We start from the raw sequence: 8,290 nt of genomic DNA, 5'->3' as shown, positions 1-8,290 counted from the left end.
TGCAATAATTTACACCATCTCTCTTTCGATTTTATTAAATAAACTAGACATTAAGCCCGTTACAATAACGGGTGCTAGAACAGTAGTGCATAAACATTAGTAGGAACAGTTTATATTAAATGGCAAGGGACCTTGACCTCATTCTGTTTCTTGTCTTAATTTTTTTTTTGTCAAAAATATTTTTGCAAGAAGCCTAAAGTAAAATAATAATAAAAATAAAATAGAAACGTTAATGACAATACAGTAAGTATAATTAATATTGCCTTAGTGTAAAACTTTGTAACAATCTGTAAGACACAATATCTGAAGAAGATATTTAGGAAATATTTTCTATTTTTTTACCTCATGAAATGTTTCTATAAAATTTCATTACAGGCAACATTTCTTGTAAATATTCTGTCTGAGTTTGGCAACAATTTGCCTTGTTCAGGACCATCTACAACCTTGACAACAACATCTGTAAAACTTCTAACTCTTGATAATGCAACATATAACTGACTGTGGCTGAATACTGGTTCTGGCAAGTAAATGCCAACTTTTTCTAAGGTTTGCTCTTCTGAGTCTTTCTCTTTTAGCCTTTTTCTGTCGGTCATTTTCTTTTTCTTCAATCAATCTATTTGCTCGTATTTTTCTTTGTCTTTCAGCCTTTCTTTTGTTGATGTTTACTTGTTGAACTGACCACAAAAAATGGAGGCAATGTGAAATAGAGCGCTGAAAGAGAGCGTGAGAGAGACCTGAGCACATAGACTCTAGGCTGTCATGGCTGCCAAAGGCACTTCTACTAAACACTGACTTGAAGGGGCTGAAAACTTATGTGATCATTTCTTTTGTGTTTTATATTTTTAATTAATTTAAACTACTTTGCAGACATCTTTTTTGATACCATTGACCTCAATATTCTTCGAAATCACCTTAGTTAATAGGTGGGCCTCTGTGACAGTGTCTTAAATTGGTTTGAGTCATACCTGGCAGGTAGAAAATTCTTTGTTAGTTGTGGTAATTATACTTCAGAGACACAAGATATTCTATATGGTGATCCTGGGTCCGCTGCTCTTTTTGATTTACGTGCTTCCATTAGGTCAGATTATCTCTGGGCATAACATGAGCTACCACAGCTATACTGATGACACAAAACTGTATTTATCAATAGCGCCAGACGACCCCGACTCTCTTGGTTCACTGACACAATGTCTTACTTGTGTTTCTGAGTGGATGAGTAGCAATTTCCTCAAACTAAATAAGGAGAAAACAGAAATCTTAGTGATTGGTAAAAATGGATATAATCAGAGTATTAGAAATAAACTTGATTCATTAGGATTAACACTAGAATTACCAGAGCCTACGAAAAAACTCGTAGATCCAGCCCACCTTAAATCCGTTTGCACCTCTCATATAGCGTCTTTTGTCCTGCAAATATGCCGATAAAGACAATCAGCAAGCAGCCTGGTATCCCATCCCCCACCATCACAGAATGTGCATGAAGTTCTCCCAGCTCATGCCTTGATTGATTATCTGGAAGTGAAGTGCTGGAGTTTTAAAGTGGAAATAATAGATCGTTATTTGGAACACATGCATTTCATGTGTGTTCCATTTCTACAATAATCTGTGTAAACACATTGTGAAAACAGAAACGCTTTTCATATTTTAGTAGTAAATGACAAAATGTTGGTATAAACTATATAATTTGTGAAGCCTGAAGTTCAAAGATCAAATAAACACTTTCACAAAAGGTTCAAGGACGATACAACAGCTTCAATGGCTGTTAACGATCTATTATTTCTACTCTAAAACTCCAGCACTTCACTCCCAGATAATCAAACAAGGCATGAGCTGGGAGAACTTAGAGAATGTCTGCGACGGTGGGGGGATGGGATACCAGGCTGCTTGCTGCTTGTCTTTATCGGCACATTTACAGGACGAAAGATGCTGGCGGAGAGGTGTGAACGGATTTAAGGTGGGCTGGATCTACAAGTTTTTTCGTAGGCTCTGGTAATTCTAGTGTTAAAGGTCAAGACGGAGGTAACAAATTTAGGGGTAACTATAGACTCTGACCTGAATTTTAAATCACATATTAATCAGATTACCAGGACAGCATTTTTTCACTTAAGAAATATAGAAAAAGTTAGATCTCTAGATATCTAGATGCTGAGAAATTAGTTCACGCTTTTGTTTTCAATCGGCTAGACTACTGTAACGCACTCCTCTCAGGACCACCCAAAAAAGACATCAGTTGATTGCAACCAGAGTAGAATGCAGCTGAGATTCTTAACTAGGAAAAGAAAATCCGAACACATCAAACTGGTTACATGTGCCATTTAGAATTGACTTTAAAATACTGCTTATGGTTTACAAAGCCTTCAATAATCTGTTCCATCCTATATTGCAGACTCTTTCACCTTACACTCCTAATCGTAACCTTAGATCTTCAAATTAGTGTCTGCTTGTAATTCCAAGAGCTAAACCTAAAAGAAGGCGGCCTTCTGCTGTTATGCACCTAAAATCTGGAACAGCTTACCAATAGGAATTCAGCAGGCTAATACAGTGGAGCACTTTAAAAAACTGCTAACAAAACATTATATTAACATGACTTTCTCATATCTTCATTTTAGCTTAATTCTCATACTCTGTATATGCATTTAATTATCATTATCATTCATGGTGGCTCCGAAATCCGTACTAACCCCTACTTCCTCTGCTGTTTTGTTTCTGGCTTTCTGTGGTGGTGATCTGTGCCACCACCACCTGATCAAAGCACCGTGCAGTCCATACATTGATGGATTAAAGGCCAGAGGTCCACATGACCGTCATCAAGTTCTTCCATGAGAACCCATAATACCATGAGGACTGACTGAGATCATTGATGTCAGGTAGAATACCTACTCGGGGCTCAGTGGTCTCATGGTTTCTGAACCCCTGCAGATCTTATTTTTTTCTCTAGCTGTCTGGAGTTGTTTTTTGTTTTTTCTGTCCTCCCTGGCCATCGGACCTTACTTTTATTCTATGTTAATTAGTATTGCCTAATTTTATTTTTTAATATATTTTGTCTTTTTTCTCTTTCTTCATCCTGTAAAGCACTTTGATCTACATCATTTGTATGAAAATGTGCTATAAAAATAAATATTGTTGTTGTTGTAATAGGGATTGTATAATAAAGACAGGAATTACTGCTACTGGTTGTGAAAATGATGACATTTTATTGTGGTTCATTTTAATATTTGCTGAGGTTAAAGAAGAAAAAAGTGTCTTTGCATGATCCTGGAATGGCACTTCATGTAACGGTTCCAGCTAAAAAATACTTACAAACTTGAGACAAATCGAATGAAAGGGAAACATTAAACATTTAACAGCACATTCATCTGCTCTCCTCTAACATGTTTTACTTAGAGACCCCCTCCCCTTCAAGACTAATGCAGCCCCCGCCATCAAGCAGACTCAATGACTCCCTGCAAAGACCTTGTGAATGAGAAAACAATGAGCACCTCTCTAACTCTTCATTACACCACAAGATGCTTTATACTTGAACTGTGTGAACGGCCATAGAGTACACCACTAACACAGATGCTTTTCACTTGCCTTTAATTCTGATACTATCACTATGTTGCAGAAGAATCACAATGAAACGAGCTGGCTGCTGTAGGGTTAACATCTGAAAATGCAGAAGATGTGTGGAAAGAACACTTAGACAATCCCCTTAAATCCTGACACAGAGCTCAAGATTCACGCCGCATACTGCAGTATTTCCCAGCTGAGTGGAAAAATTCAGCAGAGTTATATAACAGCACCTTCATTGTCAACGTAGCCTTACTCTCTAGAGTAAGTTCAGTCTTTATGAGACTTTCCTTTACAACATCTATTACCTATAATAAACCAGATAAATGCCACAGGGCACCCTGCGATGATCTGCTATGCCATCCTGGGTTGCTTTTTTTTTTGCCCCGAGTGCTGCTGTGATAGGCTCTGACCCCCAAGACACAGAATTAGACATGGCACGATTGATGATGCTATGTTATGTGACATTATTTTCACGTGAAGAGAATGTGAGTACAGGTGAGCCTAAGGAATAATCAAGAACACGTCTGTGGGCAGACAGCCTGAAATCTTCTCTCTTTTCTATAACAGTTTTTAATTTGGGAAATATTTATGTTATGACCAAAACAAACAATAAAACTTCACTAAGCAGACCCTTTGACAATATATAACTGAATGGATATACAATATACAATATATATATATCTTTCTTTCCTTCTTTCTTTCTTTCCTCTGTCAGATTTAACCCCTTTGCTTATTGTTTTACAATCTCTCTCTTCACAAATTTACTCACTCTCTCAGTTAGTCTATCCTTTGTCTATCTTCGGAATAAGAAACTTTCAACCCTTTATCTTTTGTTTTACATCCATATTCCCTCACCTGCTCATTAATTCATTCACCAATAACCAGAAGCATCAGAAACCTTAAACCACTTTGTCTTTAGCTTCACAGTCATTTCAGTTCATTTACCAACTTACTGACTGACTGACTCAGTCACTTATTTATTCATTTACAACAACAACAACATTTATTTCTATAGCACATTTTCATACAAAAAAGGTAGCTCAAAGTGCTTTACATGATGAAGAAAGAGAAAAAAAAGACAAAGAATTTAAATCAGAGAACACTAATTAACATAGAATAAAAATAAGGTCAGATGGCCAGGGAGGACAGAAAAAACAATAAAACGGCTGGAGAAAAAATAAAATCTGGCCACCCAGCCCCCTCTGGTCATTCTACCTAACATAAATTTACCTATAACATGAAGTATGTGACAGCTTTAATTGCCTTTTCTTTGGTCTCAAAGTTAAATCAAAACCCACCCACAACTCACTCACTCACTCACTCACTCACTAATAACTTGAGGCAAAAGAAAGCTTAAACCACTTTGTCTTTAGCTTCATAGTCATTTCAATTTATTCACTAATTAAGTGACTGACTCACACACCCAGTCATTCATTCATTCACTATAACATGAAGCATCAGAAATATTTCAGTGGCTCTCAAAGTTAAATCGCCACTCATTCACTCATTCACTCACTCACTCACTCACTCACTCACTCTCTCTCTCTCTCTCTCTCTCTCTCTCTCACTCACTCACTCATTCATACATGCATTCATTTGTCAACAACTTGTATAATCAGAAAGCTTACACTGCTTTGTCTTCGGTTTCATAGTCATATCTACTCACTCACTCACTTATTCATTCATTCATTCATTTAACAATAACTTGAAGCATTATAAGGCTTAAAGTGTTTTTCTTCAACTCCATGGCTATATCAATTCACTCACTTGATGACTCATTAATTAATCCATACATGTATTCATTTTCAACAACTTACATCATCAGGAAGCTTCAACTGCTTTATCTTCTGTTTGATAGTCATATCTACTCATTCATACTTTCATTCAATCATCTACCACATGAAGCATCACAAGGCTTAAACTGCTTTATCATTGGCTTTACATTTAAATCTCTTCACTCACTAATTAATTCATACATGTATTCATTTGTCAACACTTTGCATCATCATGAAGCTTAAAATGCTAGGTTTTGTGTTTCATTGTCTAATCTACTCACATGCTCTCTTTTTTTTAATATCTGGGAAATTCGGTAGTTTGAACCATTGTTCTTTTATTTTAAAGCCTCACACACTCACTCAGTCCTTTGTCTAAACTCTGGTGCATCATCATGAACCCCCGCCCCTCCTTTTTTCCTTATGTTTCCCAGTCATATTTATTCACTCATTTATTCATTCATTTTTACTGAAAATAAGAGTCCAATGAGGTTTCTCTTGCGTGGACAGACAAAGCCAACTACATTTTTTAATATATGAACTTTAACATGATTTTAATTTGTATGTCTCACTCCATGTTCATCTCAACATACTTTTTAATTCAGTGTTTCTTTCATCAGGGTTATGGATTTAGCTTTTTATGTCAACTTGAAATTCATGTCAACATGAAAAATCCAGAGTGCTTTGAAATGGGTGCTGACAATTGTAGGGGTTTATGATATAAAAATAAATCTTACATTAATAAAATGAAATATCAATGTAAAACAAATAAAGCTGAATCCTTCATAATTGGTAAATACAAACAATGCGCATGTGCTAACATACAGTACTGTACATCTGCTAGTGCTCAAGCATGAGAACTGGGGACCTTCTATTTATAAAGATTAGTGAGTTCACCTATGAGGCCAAATTCATCCAATCGTCAGCTTTAGGAGGAAAAAAAAACAGACACACAGACACAGACACACAGACCAGCCATTAGTGCATGTTGGATGCCAAGAATATCTATGGGAAAAATCTACTGGAGCATAAACAAGAAACGTCACATGCCCAACTCTGGAAAGGAGAAACGCACAAACAAATGCGTGCAGTCATTTATCATGCACCTAATTCTTGGGAGTCTTCATGACAGCTTAAAAGCCCAGATTGGTTTAAATTATTCAGGTTAATCAAGCAGAGGAAGGGATAACAGACTATTAGGCACTGGTATTTAAAATGTAATACTATGATAATATTAATCTTTTTGTGTTCTCATAAAACTAACGTGTCACAATGGGACTAATTTATTTAGCTTTTTACAGTACCTTTCTATAGCAAACACTTAACAGGTACACAACTTTACAATTTAAATATTTTTAGGAAATGAAGAAAAAACACTAAAGTGGCCTTTTCAGGGTCACACCATAACTTACTAATGAGCTCTGTGCCACAGATATGAGGTTTAAGGTCACTAAACTACACTGCCAAAATCTGTCAATCTATCTATTATATAGGGACCTTCATATCTGTCTATCTATCTATCTATCTATCTATCTATCTATCTATCTATCTATCTATCTATTATATAGGGACCTTCATATCTGTCTATCTATCTATCTATTATATAGGGACCTTCATATATATATATATCTATCTATCTATCTATCTATCTATCTATCTATCTATCTATCTATCTATCTATCTATAGGGACCTTCATATCTGTCTATCTATCTATCTATCTATCTGTCTATCTATCTATCTATCTAGTCTATCTATCTATCTATCTATCTATCTATCTATCTATCTATCTATCTATCTATCTATCTATCTATCTATTATATAGGGACCTTCATATCTGTCTATCTATCTATCTATTATATAGGGACCTTCATATCTGTCTATCTATTATCTATCATATCTATCTATCTATCTATCTATCTATAGTGCTCTCTCTATCTATCTATCTATCTATCTATCTATCTATCTATCTATCTATCTATCTATCTATCTATCTATCTATCTATCTATCTATCTATCTATTATATAGGGACCTTCATATCTGTCTATCTATCTATCTATCTATCTATCTATCTATCTATCTATCTATCTATCTATCTATCTATCTATCTATCTATCTATCTACTGTATCTATTATATAGGGACCTTCATATCTGTCTATCTATCTATCTATCTATCTATCTATCTATCTATCTATCTATCTATCATGCCATTTTTTTCTATTTATCGATCATCATGTAAGACACAGGCTGGCTGGCATCCCAGCTGGCGTAAAATGAGTTTGGCTATGATGACCATGTGTTCCTCTCCCAGCACAACAGGTGGCCACAGCTTTCTGACAGTTTTTCCATACCCACACCCAGAGGACTATATGGGAATTGTATTTCCGATGGACAGCCCTGCAGTGTTGTGTGGGAGCCACCAGGGGGAGGTAGTGGGAGTAGCTGTCCCCAGTTTTAGGAGGTTCTGTCAGACCAGGAAATGCTTTCTGGATGCACTGAGGTAGTGCCAGTAGTACTCTTGGGCCCAGTATAAGGGAGACTGCTGACTTCTGGAGTTAGTGTCAGGTGCAAAGTAAGGACAAAGCATGCCAGGAGGAGTAGAGGCGAAAAAACTAATGAGATGTTTATTGCAACGTGTGCGGTGAAGAAAGAAGCCTTATAAAGATAAATGTGAAGTCTTTATGTGTACCAAAAACCATGTGCAACTGTGTCTGGAGTTTGGGATGCCTCCACGCCCTCCTACTGGCCACTTTATCCTTAAATGCCTGTCCTATATATCTATCTGTATATAACATGTTTCATATCTTCTGTCTATATCATCATGGTACTGTTTCACTTCAAAGCGTTAATTCAAATCCCAGCTAGAGTGCCTTCCACATGGAGCTTTCATGCAGTCACATTTTCTAATGGGGTTCCTTGCACAACTGGCAGCAATTCTGTCAAGTCCACTGGCTAAATTAAATGAA

The sequence above is a fragment of the Polypterus senegalus genome, chromosome 3 (assembly GCF_016835505.1).
Source record: "Polypterus senegalus isolate Bchr_013 chromosome 3, ASM1683550v1, whole genome shotgun sequence".
Classification (NCBI taxonomy): domain Eukaryota; kingdom Metazoa; phylum Chordata; class Cladistia; order Polypteriformes; family Polypteridae; genus Polypterus; species Polypterus senegalus.
The sequence above is the reverse complement of the archived record's forward strand: the minus strand, read 5'-3'. Positions refer to the sequence as shown.